Below are 18,613 nucleotides of genomic sequence, written 5' to 3'. Positions count from 1 at the left end.
CCTGGGATCTGCACCAGCGGCTCCCTGGGTAGCAGCAGTGGCCGCAGCGACAAGGTGACTAAGCGCAGGCTCCCTCAAGGTGCTAAGAGGGTGGTCACAAAATCCAAACCAAACACTCACTGCCAGGGTCCCTGCCAAATCATATAATGTCCTGGGGTGTTTTTTCCTTTTTTTAAAAAAATAATTTTATCGGGGGCTCTTACAGCTCTTAGAACATCCCATCTATCAATTGTATCAAGCCTATTTGTACATATATTGCTGTGAATGTTATATATATAAACAGACACAAGGCAGGGAAAACATGGAATTTTTCTATGAAGTTTTTGAAGCCTCCTCGTGTATATGTACATAAGTGTGTCTGTATGGTGTGGTCAGAGCTTAAAGAAATACTATTTAACATAATGTTAACTCTTTCAATAATTTTACTTTGCTGTGGTCCTCGCTTCTCTTGTACCTTGTTCAAAATATCAAAATGTATTATAAATTTGTTTTATAAATTAAGCCCTTTATCTATACTATATACACTTGGGTATAAGGCGAGTTTTTCAGCACATTTTTATGCGGTTTTTGGGGTAAAATTAGGTGCCTCAGCTGATATCCGGGTTGGCTTATACTCATATATATATATTTGTGTCATCCACAACAGTTATTACTTTTTTGGATAACGAGTTTAATAATTCATGGCAAGGCATCAGAAGACCCTTAACAAACAAACAAACAAAAACATATAGTTGAGAACAAGTGGGGGTCAGATACCCCAAAACCCATCTGTAGACAGTGGAACATCCCCCACAGAGGGGTCACAGGGAAGGGATGAGTCAACCAGGGTGTAGTAAAGCATGGATGAAACATTCAATATTCCTCTGGGTCCTTGATGCTTCCTCCCCCCTCACTATCATGACCCCAAGGATGCCTCTCACTTTGAACTAGACCAGAGCATGTGCACAGGTCTAAGAGATAAGAGATAAGAGCTCATGACACACACACCCCAGGAGCAGGAATGGAAATAGCAATAACAGAAGGGTTGGGAGAAAGGGGTGGGTGGTAGGAAAGGAAGAGAGAACCAAGATTATAATGATTGACACACAACCACATATCTCCCTCCAGGGGGAAGAACAACAGAGACCATGGGGGAAGGGTGACAGTGATCAGTGTGAGATATGAAAATAATAATAATTTATATTCTATCAAGGGGTCACAAGGTGGGGAGGGGGGAGGAAGAGGAGCTGATACCAAGGGCTCAACAGAAGTAATTGGCTAGAAAAGAATGATGGCAGCATATGTACAAATACGCCTGATACATACAATTGATGTATGCATTGTAACGAGAGTTGTGAGAGCCCCCAATAAAACGATCAAAAAATACATAAATAATTCATGCAATGGCCACTTAGAACATGGAGACAATGCTCACAATGACAGGGCTTATTAAGGAAGTGAGCAGGTTGCAATTCAGGTGAGAGCGGCTCAGGATACAGATGTTCAAGTCGGGACAAGTAATAAAGTACCTCCCGCCCTACTCATAAATGCCCAAAGGCCATGCCACTCCCCAGGAAGCCTCAACCCAAAGGCACTCAGCTCCAGTTCTGTGGCTCAGCAGACCCAGCTCCCTGATTTGAGTACCCAGGGGCACCCCACTCTACTCCACTTCAGCCTGAAGGCACTCCAGCTCCATAGGTCAGCAAGCCCAGCTCCCCAAGGGCCCATAGGCATTCCACTCCACCAGCCAGCCTCCTGCCCCAAAGCATTCTGCTTACTTGCTCTGTGGGCTGGCAAGCCCACTAGTCTGTCCCATGCTCTGGCTCCTAGTTCTTCCGTTGAAGTTGCCTCCTTGGATGTCCCAGCTTTCTTCAGGATCAAGGTTGTCCATGGAGAGATCTTGGGATGCAGAGGCCCTGTTTTCTCCTGGCTCTTGGTAGTAGCGAGATCTCCCTGCTTTATCTCAGAAGGTTCATTTTACATCCAGAAGGATAGTGTGATAGTTACATCAATTCACGTCAACTTGATAGAGTGAAGGGGTGGGATTTATCATCAGGCCACAGGCTGATGATACCACCTGTGGGCTTGGACTTCTCACAAGAATTCTGGGAACTTTCTCCCTTTCTAGCTAGAGGCAGACCACACACTTTCTTTGTCCTTCACCTTCCTGCTGGCAAGAAACTCAGAAAGCTGGAGGAGCCACATGGAGACCCACACCTACGCTGAGATGCTTCCACTGGCTTTGGAGCCACAAAACTTTCCACCCAGCAACCTGTGATTTTCCTGCATTCGGCATCATTGCATGCGCTGCATGAGTCTGAAGAGGGATTTATGGACTAGTATGGGACATATGGGTTAATATCAGACTTAAGGACTTGATCTGGACTGGGATGGTTTCTCAATATACATTTGCTCTTTTACATTAAGCTCTTTCTTACACATATGAGTGTCTCTGGATTTGTTTCTCTGGTCCACCTGGTCTAACACACATGGTAATCCAATGAAGCCTGTTAACAATTACAGGTGAAAATGTTAGGTAGCTTAGCCTATGCCCAGGAGAGCCAGCATAGGACAAAGCTGGATTTTCCCACCGGTGAGCATGGATGGGCGTTACACCTGGATCAGCCCACCTGGGCCAGGTGATTGCAATTCAGCCAATGGGACTGACCTGGGGTCGTTCACCACGCCTCCCGCGGGAATCCTTGAAAAGGCAGGAACCAAGAGGGAGAAGGGGTCTTGTCTGGTCGTTTTTGTGGGAGGAAAACTTGGGAGAGAGATCTTTGCGTGACCCTGAGCAGTCTCTGCCAGGCCGCAAGGTCAAAAGGAATCCTATGGGTGCCGTGTAAAACCTGAAGCTTCTTTTAACTCTCATTAAATTCACTTGGATCACGAGCCCGGCTTCGGTGTGGATTCTTTCTCGTGCAGAGCCAAGGACTGAGGTTTAAATCTAGCCCAGAGAGAGACCTTATAAATACTAGCAATGCCTTTCCCCACCGTCTAACTCAGATTCACGTAGGAAAACATGGTTTGGTGGAAGTTATTGAGGCTTTGGCTAGAATCAACTAGCTACAAGATTCACATTAGCCCATTCCCTACAAATAGTGTAATCTATATTTCTGTTTTGCAAAAGATGTGAATGTACATAGCCATCTGACTGAGAATGGCTGATGATTTGTTTTTCCTTATTTCTTTCTCTACTAAACATTTCCCAAAAGTGCTCTATGTTGAAGCCAAAAAAACCTTAAGTGCTGAATTTTCCCAGTCCCATTGTTGTTTCTGCTGAACAAACATGCCTTCCTGGTGGGCTGTGTTCAGCTGCTCTCTTCACACTTTACTTGCAAGTTCCATCTTTAACTATTTCCTTCTTTACTTCCTCCCCACAATTTCTACCTACCACCCTCCTTGCATTCTCAGAAAAGAGCCCAGCAGAGTGAAATAAGCATGTACAAAGTGCCTGGATGTGCTTGGTACTTACTGAGAACATATTTTTTAATTGTTATTTGTTGAGTGTATGCATGGATAGAGGGAGGGAGGGATGGATGGATCAATGAAAAACCAAACTACAATTTCTATTCTGTTGAGCTACATGTACCTATAACCTATAACCTCTAGTCACCTCTATCTCACTCTATCTCACCTCTATCTCTATCTTGTCTTTCCCAATGGTTAGAGGCTGCAAACCTTGGCCTTTTGGATTCCATTCTCAAATCCCAACTAGACTTTTCCTCAGTGGGATTGTCCTACGCCTCACACTTGTTCCTGAGCCACTGCAACTGGGGCAGGGGCAACAGGAACACCCACCACAATGGAAACCCACCGGGATTTAGGACAGCTAAGCTTGTTTTTGTCTTTTATAAATTGCAGAAGCACTCAGTCTAAATAGGTGTCTTACAAATAATGAGAAAAAGAAATAATTCTGCACACCTTGATTGGTTTGCATCAACAAATATTTCTTCTGTCAATTTTTCAATTCCCCGATTTCAGTTATTTATTGCAGAGGAAATAGCCTCCTACGAATTCATATTTAGAATTTTGGAAAATGCATGTTTAAACCCAACAATGTGACACTCCACAGTGGAATGAAAACGTTGGCAGCAAGGAGCCGAGGAGGATGGCCGGTATTCTGCAAATCATCCCAGGTTGACCATAACCTAATCTGCTTGTCATTAAGGTCAGCTTTGGAATTTCTTCCTGGTCACCTGCACTAAAGCAGAGCAATTCTTCCGTTCCTTTCTCATTTGTCTCACAAGTCTCATGTATATCATAAACAAGTTTAGGTGAGTAGATAAGATGGCTCAGGTGTGCTCACCTTACAGACTTGCAGGCTTGAGGTAAATGTTGAAACATAGGCCCTCATTCAAAAGGCAAACATTTATAGCTTTAGGTGGCAGTTTTTATAAGATGAAAACTCCAAAAGGTAAAGAGAGCATATGAAATGAAAGATCAGATCTGTCTTCATCAGCCTCAACCAATAATCCAGGTCAGAGTACCGCATAGCAGCCGGCTGCTATCAAGCCTTGTTCGGACTCTCAAAGAAGGTGCAGAAAGTGTAACCTATCCAAATATCTGTTGGTTTCCCAGTCCCAATTAACAGGAAAATTCAGGGAGTAAACCTTCTGTGTTACTTTAAATATATATATAAACAAAATTTTGCAGTTTTTTTTAAACCTGTGAGACTAAGAGCATTATAATTATCTCTAATGAGGCTGTTTAGGCTCCATCCCTGAAGGCCCTGGGGCCTAGGGAACCCAATCCGAGTCCAGAGGGCATTCTCTGACTGTTATTATACCACAATTAAGTTCACAGGAGTGGGGAAAGCTGGCCCTGGCTAAATGTGGAGAATTGGGTGTGCTATGCTATTGAGGAAAGCTTAGGGGAAATATGGATTCCAGGAATTGTGTGACAGTGGAATATACAGAGCTGGGTGGGGTTTGGGGTTTTTTGTTTTGTTTTGTATTTAGTAGTAGAGGGTAGTGGATAACTGTTTCAAAAGTAAACTAGCTTCTTGCTCTTGAAGAAGTGAACCATAAATCCTGGGGGGTTTGTTTTTATTTATTTATGTTAACCTGTTGTTTCTGACCAACCAGAACAGAAGCCAGGTAATACAGGAGAGAGCAATGTTCTCCTACTAATTTAATTCATTTATTTACAGGTTGACTGATCTATGACAGGGTGCCAAGTCTTAAGGCAGGGAGAAGGTGACAGGAAGAGTACGAGTGATGTGATGTCCGTTGACCCAGCGGATACCTACCAGCTTACATCTCGTTGGTCACAGTCATTTCACAAGGTCATCTTACAGAAGAAAGTGAGCCTGGGAGAGTGAGCTATTCCCTTTTCCAACCTGTATAATCTAAACAGAGAGCAGGTGTGGGGGGGGCATCTGAGGACAGAGCCTATATCAAAAACACCTCTGAGGAAGTGGAACCTGGGATCGACTTGAAGGGCACAGCTCTGGGAAGATCCAGAGGGAGAACCCAAGGCAAATTGATAGCCCTAAGAAAGGAAAGAGTTTGACATGATAAGAAATGTACACAGGGCTGTGATTGAAGAGCAAGCTAAAGGACAGGAGGACAGCAAGACGGTCAGATGCAGACCTTGTAGAATATGACATTGGGATGTGTTTTTTCTAAGTATAAGAGAGGAGGGAGCACGTTGGAAGGATTTTTCAGAAAGGGAGTAAAATTACCTGCTTTGCATTTTCAGAATCATTGAGGCAAGCTACACAATGGAGAATAGATTGTTAGGGAACCAGAATATCAGAAGAGAAACCACTGTGTGTCCAGTGTGAGAACTGCGTCCCCTCTGATCCCACACTGAGGAAAAACACTAAGGGCGTGCAACAGAACAGCAAGGGGAACAGAGCAACGAAGTCTCCAGGGAATACCAAAAATAGACTTTGGGGCCAGGGCTTGGCATCCCATCACACTCGACTGGAAAACACTCCTAAAGGCCAACAAACAGTCCTTTAACTAACTACAAGCTTTTCTTTCTTCTTCTTGTTGTGGGGTGGGGGTTGTTTGTTTTTTTGTCATTGGCTTGTTGTTGTTTTGATGTGTTTTGTTTTCTTGCTTTGTTTTGCTCTGTCTTGTTTTTGTGCATGTTATATCTCCACAGGTCTATCTAAATAAAATAGACTGGATTAACAATCTGGAGGAGAAAACAACAGGACCACCAACGGTTCTTGGGGGACATGGGAGAGGGGGAGTTGGGGGGAAAGGAAGTGGTGTTAACAAACCCAGGGACAAAGGAACAACAAGTTATCCAAATCAGTGGTGAGGAGGGTATAGGACGCCTCGTAGGCCATGATCAAGGGAAATGTAACCGAGAGGAATTACTGAAACCCAAATGAAGACTGAGCATGATAGTGGGAGAAGAGGAAAGTAAAAGGAAACAGAGGAAAAAGCAAAGGGCATTTACAGAGGTCTAAATAACGACAAGTACACATGTAAATATATTTTTATATGAGGATGGGGAAATAGATCTATGTGCATATATGTATAGGTTTAATATTAAGGTAGCAGATGGACATTGGGCCTCTACTCAAGTACTCCCTCAATGCAAGAATATTTTGTTCTATTAAACTGGCATTCCATGATGCTCACCTTCCCGACACAATTACTGAAGACAAATAAGTGCACAGCAAATGCGGTGAAGAAAGCTGATGGTGCCCAGCTATCAAAAGTTATAGTGTCTGGGGTCTTAAAGGCTTGAAGGTAAACAAGCAGCCATCTAGCTCAGAAGCATAAAAGCCCATATGGAAGAAGCACACCAGCCTGTGTGATCACGAGGTGTCGAAGGAATAAGGTATCGGGCATCAAAGAACAAAAAATAAAATCATTGTGAATGAGGGGGAGTGCAGATTGGGGACACAAGACCCATATATAGGCAACTGGACCCTTACAGAAGGGTCTCAGGGAGGAGCCAAGCCAGTCAGGGTGCAGTGTAGCAACAATGAAACATACAACTTTCCTGTAGTTCCTGAATACTTTCCTCCCCATGCCCCCACCCCACATTATCACCGTCCCAATTCTACCTTACAAATCTGGCTAGACTGGAGGATGCACACTGGTACAAATAGGAACTGGAAACACAGGGAATCCAGCACAGATGATCCCTTCAGGACCAGTGCTGAGAGTGGCGATACCGGGAGGGTGGAGGGAGGGTGGGGTGGAAAGGGGGAACCGATTACAAGGATCTACATATAACCTCCTCCCTGGGGGATGTGCAACAGAACAGTGGGTGAAGGGAGGCGTCAGACAGTGTAAGATGTGATGAAATAATAATAAATTATCAAGGGTTCATGAGAGACGGGGGAGCAGGGAGGGAGTACGGGAAATGAGGAGCTGATGCCAGGGGCTTAAGTGGAGAGCAAATGTTTTGAGAATGATGAGGGCAATGAATGTACAAATGTGCTTTACACAATTGATGTATGTATGGATTGTGATAAGAGTTGTATGAACCCCCAATAAATGATTTTTAAGTAGAAACTATTAAAAACTGAAACAACTTTAAAAACAAACAAACAAAAAGAAACCACTGTGCGTCTATACAGTAGGCTGGCAGGAAGTGATCATTTCATGCCCTAGACAGGAATAGGGGAGATGAAGAGAAGTCAATAGACGTGGATTTGACTTGAAGGGAGGTTCATAGAACTTGTCAATATCATAGTACGTGTAATTTATTATCCAGTCAGTAACAATTTTGAGAGTGAAAGGGGAAGCAATTAGCAAATCCCTAACCAACAAGTCTGACTATCTCAAGCAAACCAGGCCAGAGAACAAAAGAAGTAAGGGGAGGAAGGGTGTAATGAATGAGTCCTGCTTTGACTGGGACAACTGAAGAGAAGAGCAAGAGTAGGGGGAGCTGTGAGGTAGGGAATCCAGCAGTCTCAGTGTAGATTGGTGGCGTTTGAAGTGTGAGGTAGTTAGCTTATTGTGCCAACCTGGCCGATAAACACATGTGGGGTTAATTGAAGGGTGGAGGGATAAATGGTTTGCTGAGCCTCTCCTTTCTAGTTCACAGGTCTCTGCCTTTGTGATGGTCGCACTAGGGTGTAGCTGCCTTAACAGTTCCATGCTTCAGCTTGCAAGGCTTCCTGCAAGATATCCCTCAGGAGGAGCCACAAGGACCGACCCCGATGCAGCCCTGGGTGCTGGAGCAGCTGTGTGGAGAACCCTGCCAGCGCTAAGATGCTTACATCATTGTGTCTGTTTTGTGAGATGGAGGAGGACTTTGTGGATTGGTGTTGGACATATGGGTTTATGGGTTAATGTTGGACTTGTGGGTTTGGGCAGCACTGGGTGGGGATATTTTCTTGATGTGCACATACACTTTATATAAAACTCTCTCTTATACATGAGTTTCTGTAGATCTGTTTCTCTAAAATACCCAGACTAACACAAAGTGGCTCCGAGACTTCCAGTCCAATGAGAAGCACCGCATTAGAGGTGCTGGTTCAGAAGTTAGCTTGTGCAGACGCTGCCGGTACAGAAGCTTTTTGTAAAGGCGAAAAAGCAGAAGGAGATGTTCTGCAGAGTGGATTCTAGTAGAGAATAGGGGTTATCACCAAATCATAGGCATTCCAACATTCAGTGTTCATGCTAAGAATCTTGAGCAGAAAAAAAATGAGAATGGGAATTAAATGAGATTGAAATAAAAAGGACGAAAACAAGGAAAATAAGATTTCTTGAAACCAAGGATAGGAACTATTTCAAGAAGGGAATGGGTCTATTTCAAGAAGTATTACATGGGTCCTGAGATTTTAATTTGAGATGGAGAAATCACAGTAACCATTGCATTTAGAAACACAAAGGACATGGGTGTCTCAAGTTATATATGTATTTTAAATTTAGTGAGTATCCATTGGGGTGTATTGGGTTAAAGAGCAAACAAGAGGGAGGAAGTAGAGCCAGGACCACAGAAAACATTTGAGGAGTTTTAATTTGAAGGGAAACAAAGAGACAGTGTTGCTACAGAGGGTAAACACCACACACAACACAACACACACACACACATAAATCAGTACTCCTACTCAGCCCAAAAGGTTGAGAAGATTTTGCGAGGTGAAACCTAAAATCCAGTGTCATTCTTATGACACGTTGAAGACCACACACTCTAGCTTTTAAACAGTCGGGACCCTACCAGAATGCATGCTATGGACAGATTTGCGTTTTAATTAAGTTACTATGGTTACCAGAAGAGTATGTTCTGGAGGGCGGCTGATTAAAGTGTCTGTTTCATAAGTAGTCAAGACAAGATGATGTTGACCTAAAGTACACAGGAACAGAGAGTGCAGAAGGAAAGAGAAGGAAATACGTTTAAGGAGAGTCAAATCATCACGAATGTGAGGTGACTGCAGTGGTGCCAGAGAGAGAACGGGCACCTTGGGGCACTTGGCCCGGTGGGTGGGTATTGTCACCAACAGTGAAAGAGAAGACGAAGTACAGAGTTCGTTTTGCTTTTTTGGTAATGGGGTTGGAATTTGCTTGAAATGAGTTTTGGGCTTTCTCAAATTTGAGGTGCCTACGGGGGATTTAAATAGAAATGGTTTAGGTCATTAGATGTAGAAATCTGAGACCCTACAACTTAAGCACTCAGCTGCCAACCAAAAATTTGGCAGATTAAATCCATCTAGAGGCGCCTCAGAGAAAAGGCCTGGTGATCTCATCCTGAAAGATCACTTACCCACTCTCATAGCCATCCAGTCGATGCCAACTCATGGAAACCCTACAGGCCAGGGTCAAGCCCGGTGGGTTTCCCAAACCATAACTCTTTACCAGAGTAGAAAGCCTAGCCCGGCAGTTTTAACATGCTGACCACGTGGCTGCTCGCCCAACACATCACGACCACATCACCAGGGCTTCCACTGAGAACCATATGGAGTGGGCACATCTGACACACGATGAGTCCCAATGAGTTTTCAATGGCAACAGGTTTGGTTTGGGGGCTCGGAGAGAGATCCAAGTGAGAGCCATCAGCTTAGAGAAAGCGCTTGGAGCCAGGGACTGGATGACCTACTCTGAGAAGACTCTTACAACGAAGGCCCAGCCCTGTCGACTTTCGGAGGTTATATGGCGCCTGGAGAGATTTTTATGGTCCAGGATACAGACAATGTTGAAAGCTTGGCAGACGTGAACCATTTTGCTGATTGATAGGAAAGGTGAAGAAGCAAAAGTAACTTCCTAAGAGCCAACTGCTCACATTACTCCATCTCTCTTTTTCTTTTCCACAGCTGGCCAAGATGTGAAGGAAGCGTCTTGATGCTAGTCTGTCTTTCCTTTCGCTGTCTTGCTGTGAATATTAAGTTACCAGAGGAACTGCAGGAGCTCCGCCAATGCCAAAGCCAAAATGTTCTGACGCCACGAATGGATGGAGCGTTCCTTCGAGCCATCTTTTAGGCTAAGGAAAGTGGATCATCAGGTGACACACACATTTCGTATTGCGGGCATAAGAGCAGTGGAAAGTAAAAATCCAGACATTTGTCAGAGATAGAAGGTTGCTGATGAACCTCAACTTGGGGGCGGGGGTGGGGAATGCGGAGAGGTGCGGGTGCCATCGTTCTTCTCTGTGTGCATCTCGAACACAGCCTACAAACGCATCATGAGAAAGCTGTGTTTGCCTAAAGCATGGGGCACTTTCTTGGCACGAATCCCAGAATCTTCTTGGACCGTGTACTCAGCAGGGAGGTCAGAAAAGTAGCATCGTCGACACATTTGGAAGTGTGGTGGGTGAAAAAGGAATGCACTCGTTTCTTCACTCCGTCCCCAGATAAATATAGTTGACATGTTCTACTTCGATCTTCTACGTCGATCTTCGAGCTATGGGCGTGGAGGTAAACTGCATGCAATCTGAGAACAAACCACGGTGAGTGTGGGTGTACTTGACAGGCCTGACCATGGGGTAAAGTGCTGAAAGATCGAGCAATGGAAAACCAGGCAGGTTACACATTCAGGGGAAGAATGCGAGTGAGTTCACTGGTGATGATACCCAAATGAAAAGTCGAAATCAGTGGAGAAAGGTAATTGTCTATTTCAAAAAACTTCAGGTGGAAAAAGGCAACACATAGGAGAAACAGTATTATAGAACCACGTGGAACATCTGTACAGATAAGTACAACACGTTGGGGTCTTTTTGTTCAAAGAAAACCTGCAGGCAAATACAGAAAATAATAAAACAAGCATCTGTGTTGTTCTACTCGGCACCAACCAATGCTGACATCATGTTGATGCTGTTGAAGAAAAGTAATAAAATGCTTTTTACAAAGTGACTCTTCTCCCTTTTCCATCCCCCGCCCTATTCTCTATATCCTTAACAAGCGCCAACAGCAGTATAGACGTGGTTTCCATTAGTGGAGGAATCCAGTGGCCTTGCGGTTTACATACTTGGCTGCTAACCAAGAAGGTTAGCGGTTCAAAGTCACCATCTGCTATGCTGGAGAAGAGGTTGTGCTCTGCCTTTGTAATGATTTATAGCCTTGGAAACGCTACCAAGCAAGCCTGCTCCATCCTATACAGTTGCTATGAGTCCGAATCAACTCAATGGCACTGGATTATTTCTGTTGTTGAATCAATATTGATCGTCATAACCAGGTGGTGTGCAAAGTATAGCGACTGTCTACTTGTCAAGGTGGTAGCCTCCCCAAAGCAGGCCATCAGGCCATTCTGCGGGACCCTGGTGAGTGGAAACCACTAACTTTTCCCTTGGAGTTTGAATGCTTAGCCATTTGCACACCTGGAAGAGATGAGGGCATGTCCAAAACTTTGTGGACCCACAGAATTAAAAAGTGAAAATTAAAAACATAAGCTTTATTACTCCACATAAGCTCCATCACGATCAAGAAACGTTTGTAAGAAGTCATACCAGCCATGGTATGGTTAGATATAACAAGTAAGAATGAACGTATTTTGTCACCAAAAAAGGTTCTGTTGTTGTTGTTTGGTACCACCAAGTAGGTCCTCACAATTGTCTGCACCCATGGTGGCGGCCACGGTGTCAGTCACCACATTGGAGGTCTTTCTCCTCCGCTTCACTCCGTCCACTTGACCATGCATGTTCTTGTCCAGTGACGGTGCCCTCCTGAAAGCATTCCAAAGTACGCGAGACACAGGTTCATCCTTCCCAAGTCAAACAACTGTCCTGGCTGCACTTCTTCTAAGACGGGCATTTGCTCCATCCCTACAGAATTGAGGACACTGGGAATCTAATTCTATGAATGAAGTCATTTTTATATTAACTAGGGGGCAGGGGTTGTGGGGGGTGACTGTCCTTTAAAGAATTTTTTAAATTCAAAAGGAGCCAACTCAGGACTGCAACGTGGATGGCAAGTGATCTCTCATCAGTACTCTCAAAAAATTGCCCGTCTTTGATGAGGATAATGAGCATGAGTACTGTCATTATGGAGAAAGATACTCTGGCTTTTTCCTGCTAAAGTTTTGGCTAACTTTCTCAAAACATTCTCATCATAAGTAGATTTTATCATTCTTTGCCCTTCCAGAAAGTCAACAGGCAAAATGCCTTCAGCAGCCCAAGAAATGATTGCCATGACCTTTGCTCTTGATTGGCCTACTTTGATTTCACTGGACTACTTCCATCTTTGGGGAGCCCTTGCTTTCATCATACTTCATCTTCAGGATCATACTTGAAAAGCCATGTTTCATCTCCTGTTACAAAAATGCTTCAAAGAAATGCTTCAGGATTTTGAGAGCTTTCCAGTCAGATGTGTACAAGCTGAAACTGGTGAAATGTCTATTGACTATTGTTTCTGTTGTTAAATGTGAGTCGTTTTCATGTAGGATATAAACGGGAAGAATATTTTCCTCGAAAATTATTGTGGATGATCTGCCAATGCAGACTTCATCTTCAACGTCATCTATATTATCTCACCCCTTCTTAAAATGAATTACAAAAGGGGAAATTATCAGTTTGCGAGCTTTTGGTTTGGGGGGAGAATCATTGTCCCAAGAGACTTTTCATAAAGCATTGATGATTTCACCATTCTTCCACCCACGGTTCACCACAAATTTGATAATGTCCTTGCTTCTATTTAGGCAGAATTCATATTGTTCTATTAAGGGATTTTTCCAAACTGATGTCTTATCCTTCTGAGTACCTCAACCTAAATCCTGTTTAGATATAACAAGTGAGAATGAGTGTATTTTGTCACCAAAAAATGTACTGAAATGCATGTATCATCTTAAATCATATGCATTTCCCATGAAGATTTTGATGAATCTCTCCATATACATTTGTCTGTATATGGAGACATGCACTTATAGAAATACACACAAATACATATATGAGGGGGGCTTCAAAGTGTGCATTGAAACACTGCCATTAAAAGACAATGGAATTTTCCCATGAACTTTTTGAAGCCCCATATATGTATGCATGTACATATACATTCTTGCTTTTAGAAATGAATTTTATATTGTACTACAAAATTCTGCATCTGGTTGCTTTGGTTTGAATAGCATGTCTTTAATATCTACTCATTGTGATACATTATGTCACTGTATCAATGTACAGATCTAGATCCAAATTCTAATTATAATGCATTCATTTCATTTGTAGTATTGCAATGAATGCCCTTGTTAATGTCTTCTGCTGCATATGAGAGGATACCTCTCCCCCCCCCACAAACACACACACACACACACGGAAAAAAGCTCTGCTAGTTGGAGCTTTCATAGTATGCATTTTTCCCACCTGGTGAGCATCAAGCAACTCCCTCTGAGTTAGTGTATCCAGTGGCGTCTCCTGGAAAGCATCTCTCTGGTCACAGTGAATTTTTTATTAAAAGCTTGAACCTCGTGTTTGTGATGGCCAATTGAAGAGAACAGCTTGTGGCTGTGAAATTTTGTTTCCTGCTCAGGAAAAATGCCGCAGAAACTGTTGTGATGCTGAACACAGCTTACAAGGACAGCGCTATGGGGAAAACTCAAGTATATGAGTGGTTTCCTAGTTTCAAAAAAGGTGAAATGTCAATTGATGATAAACCTCATTCTGGATGTTGTCAACTTCCCAAATGGATGAAAATGTCAACAAAATGTGTGTGCTTATACTTGAAGACCAACAACAGACTATTGAAGAGATGTTATCTGGACTATCTTGGGGCGGAATTCTATGAATTTTAACGGAAGATTTGGGAATGAAAAGGGTCGCTGCAACATTTGTGCCTCAGGTTCTGACCAACCAGGAAAAAGCATTGAGTGCAAGCATGTCACGCTTTGATCGAACAGCTCTGAAGCCACCCAGAATTTTTTCCCAACATCACTGCTGGTGACAAGACACAATGCTAGTCTTACAACCTCAAAAACAAACATCGATCGAGTTAATGGAAGACACCTTCATCACCTCACCCCCCAAAAGCTGGTCAAGTGAACTCAAAGATCCAGATGATGCTCGTTTGGTTGTTGATGTGAGGGGGGTAGTGCATTTGGCATTCGTTCCACCAGGTCACACTGTTCTTCAAGTTTTCTATTTGCATAACAGTGTGTGACAAAAAAGGCCTGATTTATGGCAGACTGGAACTAGTTTTTTCACAACAACAATGCACCTGCTCACAAAGCCATTTCAGTGTGCCAGTTTTGGGCAAAAAACAACATGCCTCTTTTGTTCCACGTACCTGACTCACCTGACCTTGCTCCAATATGATTTCTTTTTGTTTCAGTGAATGCAGAGGAACATTAAAAGGACAGCAATTTGACCATGTAGAAGAGGTGAAGGAAAAAAAGGAGGGAGGGGCCGTCAGCCATCCAAACAGATAGATCAATTTAAAAAATATTTCTAAGAATGGAATCCCAGATTTGACTAATGTATTAAGTGTAATGGAGAGTACTTTGAGGTAATACGTTTGTTTTGTAAATATATATCTTTAGGGAAAAAATCCCAGTTTTTCCACCCAAGGGGAAGGTATTGTTTATATCTCCACAGGAGAGGGAGAGAGGAACCAGACTTCAACCCAGTGCGCCAAGACTTGAATGGAGCATAACTGCATGAAGCAGAGAATCAACAGAGAGGTCAGCGGGCTGGCCTCAACCCAAACTATGTGTTGCACACACACACACACACAATGCACTTCAGAGGACAGCACTGAAGCTGCAGCTCAGAGAGTGGGGAGCTTCTGATAAGGAGCAAATGAAGACAAAGGACAGAGAGGGGAACACATCCCAGCCCACCAAGCCCCAGGGGCAAAAATGCATAGAGACCATAGGGCCGGGCCCCACCACACCACGTGACATGAAGTCCCTCACTGACCCATACTGCTAAGGGGAACAGCACTGGAGACATGGTGCAGGAGATGTGCCACCACACCGGGACGAAACTCTAAGGATGTGCAATGGAGCTGCAGGGGGAGGGGGGGCAAAGCAACGAAGACCTTGAGGATACCAAAAATAGGCTTTGGGGCCAGAGTGTGGCACCCCATCAGACTCAAGTAGAAAACACTCATAAAGGTCAATAGATGACCTGAAACTATTTATAGGACTTTCTTCTCTCTTTTTTTGCTGTTGTTTTTGTTTTATTTTTGTTATGTTTCACTTTGCTTTGGTTTTGTGCTTATTATTGTCTATGCAGGTCTATCTGGATAACATAAGCAGAATAAACAATCCAGAGGCAAAAACAAGGGGACCTATGGTACCAAGGGGGACATTGGGTAGGGAGAGCTGAGGGAAAGGAGGGGGACCAACAAACCCAGGGACAAGAGAAGAACGAGTCATCTAATATCAATGGTGAGGAGGGCATAGGATGCCAGGGTGGGGGACTTGATCAAGGCCAATGTAGCTGAGAGAAATTACCAAAACTCAAATGAAGGCCAAACATGATTATGCGAAAGAAGGAAAGAAAAAGGAAATAGAGGAAACAACTAGGAGGCAAAGGACATTTATAGAGGTCTAAATAGAAGCATGTACATATGTAAATACATTTATATATAACTATAGGGGAATATATCTATGTGCATATATTTAATTGTTAAGGACTAAGACAGCAGCTGGACATTGGACCTCTAATCAAGTGATCCCTCAACACAGGAACACTTTGTTCTACTAATCCGTCACTCTGAGATGCTCACTTTCCCTGACATGATGGCTGAAGACAAAATGGGTACAGAAGCCAATGCAGTGAAGAAAGCTGATGGAGCCCCGCTATGAAAAGTTATAGCATCTGGAATCTTAAAGGCTTGAAGCTAAACAAGCAGCAATCTAGCTGAGAAGTAACAAAGCCCACATGAAAGAAGCCACCAGCCTGTGTGATCATGAGGTGTCTATGGGATCAGGAATCAAATACCAACAACTAAAAATCATACTGATGTGAATGAGAGGGAGGGAGGAATGGAGACCCAGGGCCTATCTGTGCTCAATTGGACATGCCCTTTCAGAAGGGCCACAAGGAAGAGATGAGCTGGTCAGTGTGCAGTGTAGCACCAACAAAACACACAACTTTCTCTAGTTCTCAGTTTCTTCTCACTTTGGACTCTTCCCCATCAGCAAGGAAGGCTTTACTCCTACAGACTGGACTCTGTTCACACCATTATGATTGTGTTCTGGACTAGAAATGTTCCAGATAAGGCCAAAATTATCAGTCTGGGTCCTAGAGTGAAGGTAAGAGACAACAGAGCTTCAGTCAACTCACACACACAAAAAAAACACCGACTAGCCATGAAATAGCAACTTTTGGTTTTAGAAGTCACATAGATTGTACATTCACTTGTTGTTGCAGCATAACGTAGCTTATCCTAATTGCTAGAGATGTTTTCTCAATTCAATGTTGCGGTAGCAGCTGTAGTGAAATTAAATGAATAATTGTTTTTCATAAAGAAAAAATTAAAATATGGGCTGATTGGTGAAGGTAGCTCTGAAATTGTATATTTTATCAGGAGCTTAAATTCAGAACTTCTACAAAGTTCTAACTTCATGGAAGTTGTTGTATATCATCACCATGGACAACAGGTGGCAGAGAGAAGAATCAGCCTTGTAAGTTAGAGCCTTGTAAGAGAAATGGAGGTCAGCTCCATACCAGGACACTTCCTTTCTTAGAATTCTTTAGGTTAAAAAAAAAAAAAGAATTCTGTAGGTTAAAGCCAGGAATTTCTGATGCAAAGCGGTTTTTAACAGATCTGCCATCGCTGAATGCACAACATATTTTGCTATGTCCCTTGGGAGTGAGGTGCTAAAAAAAATGACAGGATTTCACAAAATAATATTTCTTTTTGTAAGGATAATATGTCCAGCTTTGAGATATTTAAGAAAATAGCCTAATTAGAACTTGAGAAATTAGATGTCACAAAAAAGGACAGAGACCGTTTGTTCAAAAGTATGACTTCTGGTGCTGTGGAGCAGGAAAAAATAACCTACCAAGAACACAAGAATGAGTAGCCAATATGCTCTGGAAATTCACGGAGGCGTTCAGTAAGGAACAAACATTTCTTAATGGCTAGCCATCATGCTGTATAAAAGAATGATCCAAGGAAATATAGATGACAGTACTTGACTTTCTAGACCTCAAATACACGTGGACAAATCAGATGTAACATCTGGGAAAGGGTTAGTAGGACTGATAAAAACTGAGGAACTAGCACAGAGAATGAGAATTCCAAACAGTGGGGGGGGTGTCCTTGGGTCTTTATTGCTCTCATTCAAGGTCAAACCACCAGCTAGTGACAGGAACAAGACTGGATTACAGGGTTGCTTTTTTAACTCTAAAACAGAATTCTTGACCAAAAAAAAAAATATTAATGGGTTAGGGGTCAGATTTAAAACCCAGACACATTTCTATTTATTTATTTGACCAGCATAGTTTCTTAAAATCAGGTCAGGATAAGATCATGTAGAGCATTCACAAGAAGATCCCCTTTTCCAGAACCTCTGATCCATCCTACAGGGTAATAGCAGACAGCATTAAATGGTGGGACCAGTGGATGGGTATACACTGCCCAGAGCACCCACTCCTTAAACGTGCATGATGGATGCATGCACGGTCACTCCTGCACACTCATTTATCCACTCCGTCTGCTTCAGACCCCATGCTCTGACCAGAGCAAGTAAGGATATTCTGCAGATGTTAGCTGGCCTGGTTTGACACTGCTACGAAGCTGTCCCTTGACGAGACAAACTGTGGTCTACATAAAAGAAACACCCAATGAGATGCCTAACATTGGAAGATTTAGCTCCCAAACTGTCAAATGTCACCCACTCTGCACCTGGTTCCTTCTTCCATTTCTCAGTCTTCGTTGCTACCGCTCTTCCTGTCTAATCTCTGTTTATACCTTGCCTTGTCACGCCTACTTGATGCATGGTCCACCTTTATTTTACTCGGTGACCTCGCTCTCCCGTTGCCTCTGGCTTTCATCTCCCTTCTTGGGCTCTTTGATGAAACAAACAACCTACCCATCAACACCTATCCATCCATTGGCCCCACAGCCAGAAGCCTCAGGGGCAGGTCTGGCATAACCCACTTGGTTGCCATAGTTTAATTTCTATTATGAATTTTATGATTCGGCTACTTTGAGTATTTATTGGTATAGTTGATCTAGTGTTAATTATTTCCTAAAACAGATATTTTAAAATTCAAGACGAAAATAAAACAAAATGAGGGAACTAATGAAAAGAAACCCCCTAAAAAATTATTAATTAAAAAA

The sequence above is a fragment of the Tenrec ecaudatus genome, chromosome 11 (genome assembly GCF_050624435.1).
Source record: "Tenrec ecaudatus isolate mTenEca1 chromosome 11, mTenEca1.hap1, whole genome shotgun sequence".
NCBI classification, from domain to species: domain Eukaryota; kingdom Metazoa; phylum Chordata; class Mammalia; order Afrosoricida; family Tenrecidae; genus Tenrec; species Tenrec ecaudatus.
This window is presented reverse-complemented; position numbering follows the sequence as displayed.